This window comes from Toxorhynchites rutilus, chromosome 3 (genome assembly GCF_029784135.1).
Source record: "Toxorhynchites rutilus septentrionalis strain SRP chromosome 3, ASM2978413v1, whole genome shotgun sequence".
Classification (NCBI taxonomy): Eukaryota; Metazoa; Arthropoda; class Insecta; order Diptera; family Culicidae; genus Toxorhynchites; species Toxorhynchites rutilus.
In genome coordinates, this window is record NC_073746.1 from 60,307,879 (window position 1) to 60,327,475 (window position 19,597).

The window sequence follows — 19,597 nt, forward strand, 5'->3', positions numbered from 1 at the left end:
CCAGAGGAACTGGCAGATTATTTTCCAGAAATGATTAGATCTTTCCGGAACTTTCTCGATGCTGAATGGCATCCAAACGGAAATAATTCTGCGCGTGTATGTGTGTGTAGCGATGTCTTCCCGGGGAGCCGTTTGTGGCATCACTCTCCTCCTGATGGATTCCCTTCTGGCCTAGGGTGCACAAACAGGCTCTTGGTGACACCGTTCATCCGCGCTTTCATGATAAACGAAGAGCCTCACCACAACAGCGACAACATGCTCCAATCGCTGTTCAATTAGAACTGAGTGGATTTCCGAGTGGCGCTCGCTTATATACCGATTGGTGATTTCAATAGCCTGTTTTGAAAGCAATTTTAAGACTATTGAAACAAGTTTTTGGATCAAAAAGTAACAAGTATAGAACGCGTAGACATTTTATCTTTCGAATGAAGTGTTTATCATACCATTTCGTTCAGTTGTTTAGGAGCTATTAACGCTCAAAATCTCGGTCTCCGGCGTAACGCTTTCGTTTTCGAAACTTTGATTTTACACCCCGGTATAGAAATGAAAGACGTAGTCCTACGTCAAAACGGCTTTTTCGGGTTCAATTAACGTTCAAGCCGGGGAATTTTTCGTAAAAGCAATTTCTCACGACCTTCACTGAGGTACACGCTTATTTTCGAGCTCTCCATTCAGAATACACTGCAGACGCCCCGCTTTGGACATAAATTTCTACTGAGTGCTGATAAAAATGACGCAAATCATACTGCGTTGCTGCCGCGAAGTTCTTCTAGGAATTTTAGTCCGTATCTTAGTTGTTTTTACCGATTGGCCAGAACCTAACTGCACAAATAACACATAAAGTGTTGCTTGGGAATCAATATTCATTTTCATTTTTAACATCTGGTTAAAAATTTCAATAACAGAGCTAATAACGGATCTAACTGATGTGGTCACATTCAGTTAAATGAACGATGTTGAGTACCTCATCATACCAAGTTCGCATACTATTAACGGACAAACCCAGAGCTATCGGCTCAAGTATGCCCTCAATTCCAAAATGGAAAGACCATCGGATTAACACCCTTCGAGTTTGAACCAAGTACAACCAATATACTGTGGGGGCACTTCATGAATGTTAAAAGTTAATTGCTTTATAAAAGTTCACTCTAGCGATTTATTTCGAATACAGTCTCGAATACAAAACCGATCGGCGGAGCGATCATTCCAATCCAGCTCTCTTTCCAAACTGTTCCGGGATCGTCCAGCCTGATTATCTCGATTATTCACGGTTCAGACCGATTGAACGGAACTGATTATGCCCGTGTAACTTCACGGATAATTAGTAACTACCTGACTCCATATTCACATGTTGAAATTGGTATGGGTATGCGCATGTCTGTGTGTGTGGATATATGTGCACCATACAGTAGCACCTTTCAGCTCTCTGTTCGACACCGATTCGTGCGGTTCTATCGCAGTCTATCGAAGGCAATCGAAATCGACGGTAAGTCGCTACGCTATCCCGGAACGACCATTCCATACAGTGGAAAATCAGCTCAGAAAGCATGCATCCGACCAAGACCGACAGTGTATAATTATGATACTTTTTAGCCTACACCTAAACGAGAGAGGCGAAGGCAAAATATCATTCCAACCAAATGCTTCCACCCAGAATGATGACTTTTAGTTTTGATTGAAATTCTTGCACGTCCGTCCGTAGCGGACTTGGTTCTTCCACAGTACCAGCAAGTACCAGCAAAGGGTTACGGGAGAAAGAAAGACAGAGAACTCCGAGCTCCGTGTGACCACGAGCGAGTGGGCTTCGAGTGGGAAAGCCATCTGTTTCATCATGTGCACAGGAACAATCATTTTGTCCCGCGATTTCGCCGCTGATGGTGCTGTTGCCGATGTACGGCTTGTGCTAATCTGATTTCTCACACTTTACTGCCATATGTATCTCGGGCACAGAACTGCCACTTAAAGTTGTTAACTGAGGCGAAACGCGAGAAGGTCAGAGCATAAAATAATGGTCCCGTCCACAGGGGCCTCTCTCGAATGACCGGACGAAAGTGCACTGGAGGCTTTCTGTGGTTCGTTCCATACCTGGAAAATGTTTACGCCGGAAAATATGAGGACAGGGCGGGGTTGAATTTATTTCTCCACAAGGGCAGATAATTCATCCGGAATGATGGCATAATGTGATAGATCTACATAAAAACATCGTAGCCGTCGGTTTTAGTATTACGAGTTGTGCACAACAATTAAAATCTCTCTCTTACGATTACCGGTTGAACATGGAAAATATTTTTTTCATTAAAACACGCTGAGCATAGACTGAAGCGCCCTTATTTAATTCTTAAGTTTCGCTTATGTCGAACCGGCCTCACTTTAGTTTTTGTTTTATTTGCCAAATTTCCGGGGGGCAAGTTCAACATAGTGGATTGATTATGAAACAGGGGTTCGCGCAGAATCAGCACCACTGACTGGTGGCAAAAACCAGCGCATTTGGTGACAGCAGTGGGATGCTGTCCAAGTAGGGACAGCAGCCCACCTATCGAAGTGTTTGAACTTTCCCCCACGGGGCACCGTTTCTGTGTATTTTGGTGTTTCATCGCTGCCAGAAAAGAAGAAATTTTGAGGGAGTGAAGATTTTTCCGAATGTGATTTTCGCTGCGGTTCATCATCATCATATCTGCTCCAGTATGCAGTACGGTTGGAATAGTGTTTAAAAGCACAAATGTTTTGTGATACTGTGTGGAGGCGGAATGAAAACAATAAAAGCAAGTTTGAATGAACGCGTATTCGCTATGAGTGAGATTAAAACCATGCCGCTGGATCAGCTGATAAGTTACATTTATCCGGATTACCATGTGCTCAACGAGTTGATCCTCAGTGCTTCCCGGAGACAACGGATGGAGAAGCTCATTTGGTCGAGCCACCACGGTTGCAGCTGTCTGCTGAGAAGTTCGGTAGAGTAAGCTTTGCTTGTCTGAATGCTTACTTAGACGAAGGCATAGTGAAGTATAGAGTTGAGCATAGCGTCAAGAGCACACTATACAATGAACGCAGGATCAAGTTGAAGAACGGAAAAAGGTAGTAGGGGTAGTGGGGGCAAATTGGTCATGGGGGGCAAAGTGATCACCTGCTTGTTTGGCAATATAACTATTGACTATAGATGCCGTATTGATAGTCACCTCATGTTTGAAGAACTTAATGGCTTTTGAGTCACCCTGTACTTCAGTAGAGCTGTCGCATGTCAAAATACAAATAAAAACAGAAATAGCTCTCTCGATAGCCATTCGGCCGTAGATCTGTACGCATGGTATCTAAGGAATTTCTCGTGAAATTTAGTTTATTCAATATGATATATTGGACAAATCATCAGTTTGGACAACTGTTCACACATTCTAGGAGAGGTGAACATATATTTTGTTTAATCTAAGCGATTAATTAACATAGAAATCATTTTGATGTTTGGGGGCAAAGTGGTCATAGGGGAATAACATCTTACAATGTTCTGTTTACTAAAGCTGATATACCTCATCACATTCTGCTCTTGAAGAAGATCCTTCTGTGGCTTTGACCCTGGAAAAATATGCCACTCCAACTAAACCATGCCTCATTATGCGGAAAGTTATGTGTTTCTTACTACGTTTTTGTATGCAAGAAAGAATTTTAATTGAGACTCTAATTGAATAGGCCAAGCTTATTTCATACATGTACCTACTATATCAAATATTATTTGAGTAAATTTGGACGAAAAGAACGCTCAAATCTATCCCATTTAGCTTGATATGGGCGGGTGACCACTTTGCCCCCACTAGGTGACCACTTTACCTCCAAGTAAAAAAAAAGTTCGATTTTTCACCTTTTTTTCTAATGATGAAAAGTGTACTATTTTGAATTTTTATAGTAAAAGCCTTTTGCTATCTTGAATAACAATGAGTTGAACTATAATATTCTTCGAGGAACGGGAATTGAATCGGTATGTGGGCGCTGGAAATGGGCATATTCCTTAGGGTGACCACTATGCCCCCACTTCCCCTACCAACCATATGTGGAAGCCGGATAAACAATTGTAGTAAATTATGTATAAGAAATAGTATGAGCCCCATTTAAACCTTGCAATTCGTTGGTTAAAAGTGTAAAAAAAATATGGATGTATAATATAAAAATATATATATATATATATATATATATATATATATATATATATATATATATATATATATATATATAAAAGCTAGACTACTGTAGACGAAAAAAAAACATTCACGTTCTGTTGGCCACTGCAAACTCAATTTCATTGTAACAAATTAGGAAAGCAGTGGAAAAAATGAATAGGATTAATTTTTTTTTTCAAAACAACCAAATTTAAAAAAAGTTAAACGAATAAGCTTTTTCCTTACCAGTTCACATCAACTGTTGGAAGCAAAATCAAATTTTCCTCGATTCGTATAGTGGTCAGTATCCCACCGCGTCGCAATAATTGGACACATCCTGGTCGCTACAAGACATTTTCCAGGTCACGGAAAATTAGATGAATAGAAACTTTACGAAATTTGGTACGAGTTGACTGTAGAATAGTTTTTGAACAAACCATTTGACCCGGCTTTAAAGAAAATCTGACGTAGGACTACGTCTTTGATTTATATAAAGGGAGCCATTCTACGAGAATTGTAACGAAAGCTTCAGAGATTTCAAATACATATTACGCAAAATCGTTATACAGCCATTCCATGCAAAACCGATATAGTGGTTCTCAGATTTTTGTGAAAAGTCGTAGTTTTGTTCTTTATTGCAAAACATTTGACCCGTACTGGTCGGAATTATTTTTCCTTGGCAAAGCATTGATACATGCAAGATTATGGAAAACAAACATTTTTTTCTTTTTTTTTGTGAACCATATATATGTATTAACTACTTCAACATAATTTGGTAACATTTGGTTACCCACGATTATCCCTAAGGTCTCGACGAATGCATGGTTCAAGGGATTGAATGTAGGTCGTGATTTCATTCGCGTGATATCTCGGCTTATGTCCAATCACTACAACCTAAACGCGCATTTTTATCGCATTGGGCTCGCAGCAAGCAATCTATGTGATTGTGGCGATGGCTACCACGACATCGAGAATATTGTCTGGTCGTTTATCCGGTTCCATACTGCTCGCTCTCAGCTCTCTAGAGCACTGAGAGCACAAGGTAGACAATCGAATATCCCCGTCCGGGATATCTTAGGTAGTCGTGATCCTGATCTTCTGCTCCATCTATACCTGTTCCTCAGAAACGCCGATTTTTTTTTTTTTTATAAATTCGTTTATTTTTACAGGCTCAGTTGCATAAGTTTAAAGGAGCCGAAATCTTATATATATTTTCAACACTATATATATGAACAATTTTCTTAAATCTATGGTTAGTAATGTGGGAAACCGATTACTCGCGGTAGAAGGGTGGCATATTTTTCTCAAGAAAAGGATGGGGTATAAGGAAATTATTACAATGTTGATAATCACACACACTCAATTCTTAAATCTATTCGTACATCTATTGTGAATTTACATTTCATTCTCCTGTTTATAGCAAGCGGACCAATTACTCATAAAGGAAGAAATGGAGGGTATAAGGATATAAGGATAATCACACACGAACATCGATAGATTTAAGGAAAACATATATTTGGGACATGTAATCAAGGTCTAACCGAGCCAACACATCTCTCACCGGCACATTGGGCTGCCTTCCTCTAGCCCGAAGGGAGTTCTCTAAATTCGATCTGGCAACAAGATACACCTCACACGACCAAACAACGTGTTCGATGTCGTGGTAGCCTCGGTCACAAACGCAGATATTGCTGCCGGCCAGATTGAAACGAAAGAGTAGCGCGTCTAACGAACATTGGACATGAGTCGGGAGAAGGTGCGAATAAAGTTCCGACTCAAGTCCAGACTTTTGAACCATGGTAGAAACGCCGATGTCAACGTTTAATGATGTTTCCTTCTTTGTGTCCCTGTTTCATATCCCTCCTATCCGATCTATAAACTTTTACTAAGTCGCGGCAATACAAACACACACTTTACAGATACACAGGCCGAAGGTTGTGCAGTACACTGATGATGCAACAGGTGCTAAAGGTTGTACCGCTCATGACAACTCTACACGAGCTGATGATTGCGCCGGCTAGTGATCATTCTATCCTAGATTCCTCGAGATTTGAAGACTGCAACATCCCAATCATGAGAACACTTGTAATACTAACCTCGAGCCAACCGCGAGTAATCGGTTACTCGTTTTCAAAATTTCGAAATGCCAGAAAATATTTAAAATTGTTTTGTACTGCGTATTTTTTTTATCACTAGATATTTTGATGAAAAAATAGTTTGAAGATATTCGATACACCTTAGTAATATGTACTTTCAATATTTTTTTATATTTTTGTCTCAAAGCTATTGAGAATGGCGTGAAAAAACGAAAAGGTGCATTTTTCACCATAGATCCTATGGTGTACCATATAAGGACTCAAATATATGGTATTACTGCCAAAATGTTTTGTTTAGTACCCTATACAATATTTTCCATACAGCTAGTGATTTGGTTTGGGGGACTTTTCACTCCCTTACCCAGACAGACTCTTTGGAAATATAAAAAAAAATTTGGTAACACGCAACACTGAAAAAAAACCAAAAAAAACACACATGTATGAAAAAAGCCGTCAAAATTTCTTATTTAATATCCTATACAATATTTGCTATACATCTGGTGATTTGGTTTGGGGGCACTTTTTACTCCCTCACCCGACCAGGCCTTTTATCCAGAATCTCGCAGTAGATGATAGAGAATTATGTTTGAAGAAAAAAAATCCTTCTACGCATATGGTCGAATTTCAACAATGATAAAGCTATTGAGCTTCATTATTGTTCCGGGATCTGTTTGCCTTAAATTGGCTCTACTTTAAAAAGTACGCTATTTGTTCTTCGACACTCAAATTCCATCTTTTTCAATTTCGCTGCAATATCGTTATAAACAATTTCTGGTGAGAATGCAATTAAATATACCCAAGTTTTTTTTTACGCGGGGGATACGTACCTCGTAAAAAAACGCGTTAAGTGGAAAAGCCGCGTAAAAAAAAACCTCGTTGAAAAACCGCGCAAAAAACCGCGTAAAAATACCTGGGTGTATTCAAAATTTAGAAGTTTTACTCCACTGTACTTAAAATAGCCCATTCATTTCACTTGAACGTTGAAATATTACATTTTTTTTAGAATAAGTACTATTTGAACTATAAATTATTTTTCATATTTGAATTATAATCGAGTCTGTATATAATCGGATCCAACCTGTATTGCATACAGCATTATCGGGTGAAAACATATTTCTGCAGACAATTTACCAGTTTTAATGAATAAGCACATTTTCTTTCCCCAGTAGTTAAATAAAAATAATATCCACACAAATCAAAAAATATCTTATTTAAACTAAAGAAAGCCTGTTTAAAGGGATAAACGTTGATAGTAATTTTATTAGAAAGGTTTTTGTCTAATCATATTGTGTTCAATGCACGTCTCTATCGTATGATCTACATCAGCTGTATCTCGAGTACGTTATTTACGCAGTGAAAGAACTAAACTGGTTGCCTTTGAGAGGTACCAAAGAGTATTCACGTGCATACTTGTTCGCAATATTTTATAAAGAAGTGCCAACGATTATATTCAGCCAGCTACACATTCCCAAATGTACTTGTCTATTTCCCTTTTCCTTCCCTATGAATAAGCAGCTACCGTTGGGATCAGTTCACTACAGAATCCTCCCAAACTTTACAAGGGAGCACTCACGATCATAAGATGCTTAATCTGCATCACCTGGCGATATAATTTTTACGACTCACCATAGGTAAAGATTCAGACAAGAATGATATCGCCCAGGGAAGCTAGCTATTAAAACTTAAGTTTAAGAATGCATTGTATGACGATGGCTTCTTATCTTAGTCAGTTAAATTAAATAAACTAAAGAAAATAAGGCGACCAATCGATTAAAATTTTTGTCGGAACGGTTTTATTGATAACGATTTTTATGTACATTGTTGAACATCGATTCAAGAAAACCAGAGAATGTCCAGAGATGCCAGATAGATATTCCAACATTACAACGAAAAACATTGTGTTAATGTTGGAACATCTATCTGATTCTTTTTTCAACAGTTGAACCATTGAACATTGAACCACAACCACAACCACAAACTACCATAACAACTCTCACAACCCTTTGAAGTTCAGTTCAGTCCAGTTCAACACATAACAAATGGTTTTTCTAGGGTCACCATTTGGAGCATTGAATGAGTGAAATTTACTGATTTCTGAACAGTTACAAAAACACAATACCAAATACTCAGTACTTAATATTCAGTCATTTCACGATGGATTCATGAGATTTTTACGTCAATCGATTTGGGTACTCCATACTATATGTCAAACCACGTTGAACTCAAGCATCGATACATGCACCCAGAAAATGGATTACTAAAAAAAGTTACCAAATCATTGGTAATATGAACATTAGTAGAATGTTCATTTTTAGTTCGATAAGCTCGAGAGCGGAGGCTCTGATCGGATTAGAAACTGGTGCACCGATTCACTGAAAAAAACGTGCCAATGGGTGCTACAAGCTCACAGCGGAAACACTTCTGGGAAATAGTTTGCTTGATTACAAAAGAAAAAGCACGATGCGACAACAATAAAGCATAAAAACACACGAGGTCCTTTATCCACGTTTGACAAAAATCTCAACTCTTCACTGTCAAATATGGTGGAGGAAAAAACATGTCCCAACGCGTTTCCAAGTTTCTTGTACTGCTTTTATTTTGATTTTACTTTGATGTACCGTCGATGAGGGTGAGAATGGGTCATGAAAAGGTATATATCGACCGTGTTGTTGAATAACTATCGTAAATTAGATTAAAACGCATTATTGCACTGATTATGTTGATATGTTCTTTAATGAGGAACTTACGAGTGTTCAGGGCATTGTTTGAAAATAGTAATTTTTCACTGAACGGCGATTAAATGAAAGTTGACCCTATCTCACCCCTTATAGGGAGTGCCAATGGATCAAAGTAATGAATATTACTTTCTATTAAGTATTATGTATAGAAATCAATTTCTCAATAATTTCAAGATAATTTGACAACATTTAAGTGTCTTGCTCATTATTTGAGTTACGAAAATAGTGTCAATCCACCTAGATGGAAACATTTATATATGAAGATTTTTCCTAAATCTGCCGTCGACGATGTCTTCTGCCGTGATGCAGGCTCCTGGCAGGATCAAGACGGGTCTATGGTACTGGGTGAGGCCGTTTCGTCACTAAGTTGGTTAGGGGAGCGGTATATGAAAACAGTACGGAAGAAAGCAGAAGGGGAATTATTTCCTTGAAGCGTGAAAGAGACAGACTGATCAGGAGCGAGCTTCGGCACTAGCGTATTGTGTTTTGTTTACAAACAAAACTCAGTAGACTTCCAAGATGGCTGAAGAGTGGTTTTAGCAAGTTGGCCCACCTTAGGATATACTTCTACGCGCCTTGGGCAGGATATCAAACTTCTTTAGTTATTTTCGTCTCGCTCATGACGTGAGGTCCCCATAGCCAAGTAGTTGGCGTGGCGCTCGCAAAGATGGTGGCTTCGCGTGCGATTACCGTTCGGGTCAGAAATTCTATTGACAAAGGTCGTTTTTCTGGCTTGCACTGGTTCAGGTGAACACTGTCTAGGGTGTGGTGGGAAGAGCAAACGGCCGTTGCCACTCTCCAAGAAAAGTTACAAAAACCCGGAAACAGCGAATTGACGCCGCTATAAGCGTCTTTGCCCCGTCCATGTGGTACTCGAGACGTAAAACAGCAGTATCACGATGATCCTCCTGCGAGATAGTACACTTGGTCGCGCAGGTCTTGCAAGCCGCACCACAAAAACACCAAGCAATGTATGATACACAAGACATTGTGAATCAGGCCATGTGGTAAAAACGTTAAGCCAAAATAAATAAATAGTCATTTCCGTGTGCCGCTCTCATTAAGTATCTCTCGTTTCTAATTGAGGAATTTCTCAAAACTGTCCTCATTTCTTTCCGGTGAATTTGGAACATGTGAGATGCTGTTTAGTTGCGGCTTCTTAGTAATCTGATGAATGCTTCATTTATTTTTTTAATATCGATATGAAGTTGTTCTTTTCATAGTCATTAAGGCCTTCAATTGACAGCTTCAGTAATTCTGGAAAATGTGTCTTCTGCAAAGTTGTCGCTTTTCTCCTTATACATGCGAAAAATTTGCCGCCAATTCATCTAAATAAATCCACATCTATGAGGTGAGCGTTGAATTTGAAATTGCTACTAATTGTGAGTGTGTTAGTGTATTTTTGCATGTCCATTGCAGCTTAATTGTATATGTTCAATTTTATGCTTGACCCATTCTTACCCCCACTCAGTATAAATAAGAGATTATTTCGAAAATGTTGAAATTTCAATTGAAAAACTTTTTTAGTGTTCAAAATCAGCAATGACTCATGTGGCAAGACTTAAAAGAATCATTCTATTTGTCTGGGTGTTATTTGATGGTAATCTACACATCAATCTTTGATGAATTATTAAATATTTAATAACCATTTTTACTACAGTTATGTAATGAAAATTTGTCCCCTTTTAAACGGTTCACAGCTTTTAAAAGTATTATATTTGATTTAATATACTTTCTTCCTCTCCTTCCTGGGCCGCTAAGCAATCTGATAGGAGAATCACAAAAGGTGGAGGGGATTAATTTGCGATGATTCTGTTCTCTTCAGGGCTAAACATACATTTTTTCTGTAAATATGAATGCCTAATGCAATACACATTCCTACCAACGATTAGTACATTTTACTACGCGGTATCGGTAACTTTGATGATTGTCATTACTGGCAATGTAAACATAATATTATTAACCCAATTGCCGAGCTGATAATTGAGTTGAACGGACGTACTTTCCCAACTCAATGTTGCAACGAAGCATAGAGCTGGCCTTACTTATTTCCGCCTGGGTTTCGTCAGCTTCGTGGTATTTCCCGAATTGGTTTGGCTAATATGTATTTACACGCAGGTCCTGGGAGAGAATAATGGTGAGAATTGTCTATCGTCTATCGTAGCTGTTAGTAGTAGGGGTAGTGGGGGCAAATTGGTCACTGGGGGCAGATCAGACTCAATCGGGCAAAGTAGTCACCTGCTTGTTTGGTAGTATAACTATTGATTATAGATGTCGTATTGATAGTCACCTTATGTTTGAAGAATTTAATGAGTTTTGAGTCATCCTGCACTTCAGTAGAGCTGGCGCATATCAAAATATAAATAAAAAACAGAATTTGCTCTCTCGATAGCCATTCGGCCGTAATTTCGTGCGTTTAGAGTTTAAGGAATGTCTACTGAAATTTAGTGTATTTGACCTGATATTTTCGACAAATCAACAGTTTAGAGACTGTTCACATATTCTAGAAGAGGTGAACATATATTTTGTTTAATCTCAGCTATTAATTGGTATAGAAATTACATTTATGTTTGGGGGCAAAGTGAATAGGCATAGGTGAATAACGACTTACAATGTTCTATTTACTAAAGCTGATATACTTCATCACATTCTGCTCTTGAAGATGTTTTGTGGTTTTGACCCTGGAAAAATATGCCACTCCAACTAAGCCAAGCCTCATTATGCGGAACGTTATGTGTTTCTTACTACGTTTCCTTATGCATGAGAAAATTTAAATTGAGACTCTAGGTGAATAGGCCAAGCTTATTTAAATATGATTTGAACAAATTTGGACGAAAAAAAACGCTCAAATCTATCCCATTAAACATGATATGTGACCACTTTGCCCCCACTAGGCATTTGAAGGTAAAAAAAAATGTAAAAAAAATACTATTTTGAATTTTTATAGGAAAAGGCATTTGCTATTTTGAACAACAATGAGTTGAACTATAATATTCTTCGAAAAACGGGAAACGGAAACGGAAAATTGCATATTCCTTAGGGTGACCACTATGCCCCACTTCCCCTGATCATAGTGTATTTTTTTTCCTAATTTGTAGCCGCGGATCAGACTCAATCGATGCAGGATCAGATATCGGGCGCTGCAATAGCCGTGTCACAAGTTAATATGCAATGTAATGTTGTTAGTATCACATTTTAGATAGTTCAATAAATGACTAAAACGGCATACAATAGTTCAATATTTACTAAATAAATCAATAACAAAACATGCATGAAGGTTGGATTAACATAACATGTTTAGAGTATATGTTAAACTAATGTTGGACCAACGACTTATACTGGGTTATACTGGGCGGTTTGATATTTGTTTACCAATGTTATCGCGTAATATGTATGAATAATTTGTATTGCAAAAATTGACTAATCATTTGTAAATTTACCAAAAAATTCGTCATATATACTAATATATATATATATATATATATATAATTTTTCTCAAGATTGTGCATACGTGATACATGAGAGAGAAACGAATTCTTATTGATTGGAGTCACTTCAAAATGCAATGAAGTCCATTTGACGGGGAAGAATGAAATGAAATAGTCGATTCGTAGAGGGACATAGCGACTAAACGGCTGACTGACTATTGTGTCATGTTGACGGAGAAACCAAGTGAAGAAGCCAAAAGTCATGTTTAATTGAATATGACGGGGAATTTTTTCATAGTCCGCTGACTATCTTCAGTTGAATAAGACTATTCTGAGCCCAGATAACGATACATTACAGTGAATAAAAATATATATATTTTATGAAACTAATGATCAATCATTTGAAAAAACACAACCATTGTCCAAACGGGAATTCCGGGATCTGATTAGTCGATGGGCACCACATCTGCAGTCTGTATAAATTAAAATACGAAACTGTTGAATGAAACATAAGTTTTATTTCCTGCTGATGTGCATCGCATATGTCATATGTCACTGAAAACCGAGAAAACAGTTTTTTGTCCAAGCAAGTTGTGGCGGCAATATGTGGTCTTAGTGAATGTGCCATTGTTCACGTCTGACTCGACCGCTCCGAAATAACACTATCGGTGGTATAAAAGGAGGTATGGAGAAGAGGTTGTTGATTTCATTTACACCACTTCTCGTTTGGTGATCATCGAAGCAACATCGTTGCCGGCGGGCGCCGAACGTGAGAATATTGTCTTTCTCCAGACGGATGAAGGAAAAGTATGGAGTACAGGCCAGGCGAATAAACTGAAGAAGTTTAAAGTCTCTTAAAAATGGAATGGAATGGATTCCATTCACTGCGCTTTGGACATTGGACTGAGGAGGGCTTGGCGTTTTACAAAAGAGTTTACAAATCTAGCTTTCTTAAGGCTTCAACCGGGGCTAAATAAAAATTTATATTTCAGTATAACAGAGAGACGGACGAGGTGAAGGAGGAGCCCATCTATCTGCCAAGCTTCAACAGTCATTACGACCAGTGTTGTCACATTTTAATCTGTACCAGAGGGGTTAAAAATCCTTCTCAACTGTACTTTTTCTTCCAAAAATCTGTACCAAAAATCTGTCATTTCATTCGTCATTCGTGTGTTTGATGATGCTTATACATAGTTTTTCCTGAGTCTAGATTGCATACTATCGTTTATTAAAAGTTTCAAGCTGCCGTACCAAGCAATACTACGGCGTAAGAGTCATCATGTACCTTAATGTAGCTTTGTTCAAATGTAAAAAATTCCACCCGCGGAAAAAATCTGTACCAATCTGTACTTTTTGACGATAAGCTGTGCTTTGTACCGTACAGAATTCGTACCAAAAATAACGAAAAAATCTGTACCTTTCCAGATAAATCTGTACGTGTGGCAACACTGTTTACGACCGTTGGTTTCTACCATTGTATTTTCTGCTCAAATTTACGAGTATTTTCCTACCCACATCCGAAATTTCATGACGCATCCAAGCATCCTAAAAAAAAATTATTGACATTGATAAAACATTTAAGTGCCATTTCTGAAAACAGTCTATTACCGAGTGTGTTTTAGTGAATCGATCATTTTTATCTGGGTGTACACAAGGTAAAGCCAGTTCTCATCGTGGCTTCCAGCAGCTCAGGTCTGACTGGAAAATCCACAAACTTTTTCAAACATGTCCAAAATCAGCATGCAACAGATAGCCTAACATAATCCTACGTCAACTATGCGATCGGGTCACTTTTTGTTGTAAAATTTACCTGTATGATTTCAGAACTAGTTCATGAATAAATCATCCATCACCATGATTTTTTTTTGTCTCATGATATCAGTGTTGTAATAAAGATAAAATTTTTCCATACTGTCATCGAACCTTCTTGAGCAATTACTTTCACGGAATGGGCACCCGAGTGATTATTAACATAAATCTGCAGCCGATCAGCAAATGAGCCAGTTATAAATACTGATTTTCACGCTTCTCCTTTCTGTTGTTTTGCTCGCCGTTAAGTCCATTGACGACGACGAGGAAAACAACATCTTTTCACACCCTTCGGCGCGTCAAGAATCAATTTGTTGCTGTCCGGTCCAGACCCGTCAGAGTCATCGCGCCGCGAGGACTGAAATCAATTTCGCTAGGTCCACAATAAAACCCGTACATTGGGGTGGGATGTGTGAGGTAATGAGAAATATTGTCGTTCCATAATAATTTTCTGCTAAATGGGCATCTCATCTTATGTTTGCTGGGTGGAATCGAGGTGGACATAGTCGACGATGAGCCTTTCGCTTTTTTATCGTTATTTATACCCACATCAAAGCGACGATGATGACAAACGTTGTCAACATGATACGACGGATCCGTTCACTTTTCCGACAGATCATGATGATGATTTATGGATTCGAGCTCATTGTCGTGCTATGAGGAGTCTTGGACAGCAACATAGTTGATCCTTACTTTTTGAAAATTAAATAATCCAATAAACGTGTCTTGTTAGACGCTCAAGTCAGCAACCCTTAACCCAAAGATTGGACAATACTGATACTTATTGTTTGATTTCTGGACTTCCAGTAACGATTCCTTGTTGGGAATGGGACCAAGGACATCCGCGTTTCATCCTTGAACGGACGCGTTCAATTGAGTGAACGTCGTCGTTGTCGTGGCCGCCGCCGTCATTCTGGTAGTGATTTCTTCGAGCGAGATGCTCGCAGGCACCTGAACTACCTGAATTTCAGACGGATGCGTGTGATTTTAAACGCGTGACGATTACACCACCAACGAACGAATAGTAATAGTAATATAAAAGATCGTTCTTCACGAAGCACGGCCCAGCGGGGAACCGGTTTTCAGTTCGGTTCAGTATTATTTTTCTCATTTCTTGTTTTGTTCGTGCTGTAGTCTTGCTTCGCCCTCTTGAACCACATCCGTCAGAATGTTGTGTGAACTTTCAAAAGAAACAATAAAAAGGCAAAACACACGCGCAGCTCAGCCGGGGCCAATTTGCGATGGACAAGAGAGAGGAAGAATTCCTGGCCTGTGGCTCTGGTGCGCCAGGGCAGCTACACGAGAAGCACAGGAAATGGTATATGAATCGATATGCGCCAGGAAACATTATGAATCGATTTCTGATTCGGTAAGGTGATCTTCACCCCCTTAATCGTTCAAAGCTATCGTAATGTCATTGAGACCAATGAAACAAAATCAGAAGAAGATTATGTGATTAAATTTGCAGTTTTTTTTCTGTTATATAACTAATTTTCAATTTATTCTATGTTACATCTATGGTACAATATATTCTTTTTTTTTGTTGGAAAATTTACCTGTATGATTTCAGAACTAGTCCATGAATTGATCATCCATCACCATGTTTTTTTTTGTCTCATGATATCAGCGTTGTAATGAAGATTAAATGTTTCCATACTGTCATCGAACCTTCTTGAGCAATTACTTCCACGGAATGGGCACCCGAGTGATTATTAACATAAATTGGCAACCGACAAGCAAATGAGCCGGTTATAAATACTGATTTTCACGCTTCTCCTTTCTGTTGTTTTGCTCGCCGTTGAGTCCATTGACGACGACAATTGCATCTGAATCAATTCTCAATGAATGAATATTTTGGAAATTCTCTGAAAAGCCGAAGCAAGTGCAAGCATACAGAGCTTCTTTCATGCATTTTCTGCGAATGCATTCTGAAGTGAAAAATTTGGCACGTCCGTTCAACTCGGTAGCAATATAGAAATGAGATTAGCCAGAACGAGCATAATTGGCACATCGAACAATCATGATAGATTTTGATTTTTTTATTTCAATCAATTTTAAAAGCAATTGCGAGTTATTGAAACAAAGCACTAAATATCTTTCGAATAAGATTATTAGTGATTATTTAACGTTCAAAATCTTGCACTCCACGTTTTCTAAAACTTTAAACTTACACCCCAATACAGAAATGAAAGACGTAGTCCTACGTCAAAACTGGAATAGCATACGACTTCCCATATTTCTGTTGTATTCTATAGTGGCGATTTGCACTATCGTCTATCCATGGGGTTTCTATAGGGTTCAGATTTGGGGATTGCACACTGCCGTTCTACGCATAGTTGTCCTATGTTAGTTTTTGACAATTTTCTCTTTTCTTCAAAAAACGATGTTTTTATGCCTAATCTTCAAGAAAACCACAAAAAACTGCTTTTCAAAAGACAACATCAAGCTCAATTGTCCCATGTTGATATTCTCTCCACAACTGCCCCACCTTGCATTGTTTGCAGATCCATAATAAATGAATCGGTTCATGTACAAGAATTTTATGTCACGCTGTCAGCAGGGCTAATGCATTAATTTTGGTTTGGAAGAACGAACTAATTTTCAAACAATTAAGAAAAAGTTATCAGAACTCGTGTACACCTTGTTAGCGAATGCCTAATAACAGAGAGATTCATATTCTACGACGGTGTTGTAGATCGCTCCCTGCTTCATAGAACGATGTTTTTATGCATAATCTTTCGGGAAAACACATAAAAAAACTTATTGTTTGTTCCCAGTATTTCAGAAAACGACATCAAGTTCAATCGTCCCATGTTGATATTCTAGGCAAATTGTTCCACCATGCCCGTAATCAAGCTTGATTGATTCAAGTGAGAGGATATTGTCACATTTCATTAAACAATAGTGTGCTGCTTATGAAAAAGCCGCTGTATTGCTAAACTGTAATGCGTGAAGCTTCTGGTAGACAAATATGCTAGAAAACATTGATTGCGTTTTTCTCAGTTGCTGATTTTGGAACATGGGACAACTATGCGTAGTGCACTCGATCAAAAAAATTACAAAAAGAATGTATTCGATCACAATATTCGATAAATTCTTTTGCTTCAAAGAAATTTCGAATTCTGAGAAGAACTATTTGATATTTGATTCGTTGAAAACAAAACAAAATGTCTCGTGTTGTGCGTGATGATGTCTAGCTTTTTTCGCAGCCCCATAACATGTTCCAACAGGTGTACAATCATAACGCCGAGCCGGCGCCAGCTTGTATACAGATTTGTGTGATTTCAATAGTTTTTAAAACGATTTTTAAACTATTGGAACAAGTTTTTAGATCAATAATTAACAAGCATATAAGGCGTAGACATTTTATCTTTCAAATGAAGTTGTTATCATATCATTTCGTTCAGTTGGTTAGGAGGTATTACCGCTCAAAATCTTGTTGGTCCGGCGTAACGCTCTCGTTTTCGAAACTGTGAACTTAAACCCCAGTATAGAAATGAAAGACGTAGTCCTACGTCAAATGTTCAATGTTTCTGCATACGCCCTGCTAAGAAATCAGTCGTAATTAAAATTGGTCATATGATAATAAAGGGAGGCGATCTGGCGTTGAGGTAACATCCCTACCTCTCACGCTATATATCAAGAATTCAATTCTCACCCCCGATATTATTCAGAAATTGAAGTGAAGTGACGAACCAGCCAAATTTGGGTAGCTGCCAGCTTATGTACAAAATCTCAGAAAAAAATCGAAGAGAGTCGGGGCAGCGGACACTGGGCCGAACAATCTTCAGCTCGTGTAGAGTTGTCATGAGCGGTACAATCTTTGGCTCTTGTTGAATGATCAGTGGCCTGCACAACCTTCGACCTGTGTATCTGTATCCCGATGGTGGAGGTCAGTTTTTGCACAGGGTATCCCAAGTTCTAACATGTCTCTTAAGTTTCCAGGTGATACTTGAAAATTCGATATCCCTTACTCGAGAAGGCCCCGACTTAAGCGCAACTGACAAGGCAGTTTGTCACCGTTTGTGGTTTGATAGCGAAGCTGGTTTCTTACTCCAATCATGACTTCGAGCGGACTGAATGAAAAGCGCAGCAATAACGGTCGGGCTGAACGTGTTAAGTATTTTTCATTGAGATTTTTACGGCTAAGAACCAAATCTTCAACTTTTAAGCGAAACTGGTCAATAGAAGATTGGAAGTTTGAATGATCCTAGTCATGGGTTTAAGACATTAACCTCATAAGTTGTGAGAACAAATATGCAAAAGTGTAAGAATTCGCATTTAATAGTGACATTCGTAATATTCACGGGTGCTTTATGTGACAGCTATATTAAAAGTCTATTAAAGTTTCTATTAAAGAGGATAGTTCTGTAGAAGTTAGGTGGGAAGAATTCAATCAATACTCACCATGAATTAAAAAAAGTCATTTTTGGAAAATCATATGTTATGAAAAAACTCAGCTTCCAAGAAAAAATATAAAAAATATAGCGCCAATGGTCTTGAGACCATGCAAACTATCAACAACAAATCAATGATTACGAAAACAAAATTCAATTTTTTTGCAATTGTAGCGATTTTTCAAGCTAATTTGGTTCAATATTATATGTCGATCATCTAAATAGAATCAAATAGAATCAAATTGGTTGCCAAAAATAATCCAATAGAAATGTTAAAAGAGATCCAATAATCAGAAGGGGAAAAACTGTTACTTTTCTTATAGTAATCCACTACATAGGGAAAGCATTGTTATTAAAGGTGAACATAATCGAATTAATAAAAATGAATGAACTACATTTTTTCATCTATAATGCTTGCGTTTCAAATCATAAGGGCCCAACTGACATTTCGCCAGATACTGAAATTTCAGTATTATTGACTTCAAAATACTTATAAACTTAATTATGATTCAATTTTACTTCTCACCAAATGCTAGGTGTTTATTATTATGAACGATATATTTAGTTGAACTTTTTTCTTTCATTTTCTGAAAATACGAATTACGCAAATTTAAACATTTAGTTCAATTCTGGTGCGGTCAAAAAGATAAATAAACAAAACTCGAGTCACAAAAACGTTTGCTCTTTTTATAGAAGAAACATTTGAAGACAGTGGGGCAGGGAAGGGCTAGTTGGTTATAGAGGTAAGTTGGTCAGTGACGATATCTTGGAATATGAGCGTCCAAAAAATTCGGGAAAAATAGCGAATTGCTGATGCAATAAAATTAGCAAATTGGAAAAACTTTTTATTAAGTAGGTTAAAAAATGCGAACACGATGCCGATTTTTCCAAAAATCAATCAAATCAAAAATCAAAATGTGTGCGCATCATAAAATTGGTTCTGAAAATAGTTAATAATCATAAATAAAAATCGGTTCTAACGTA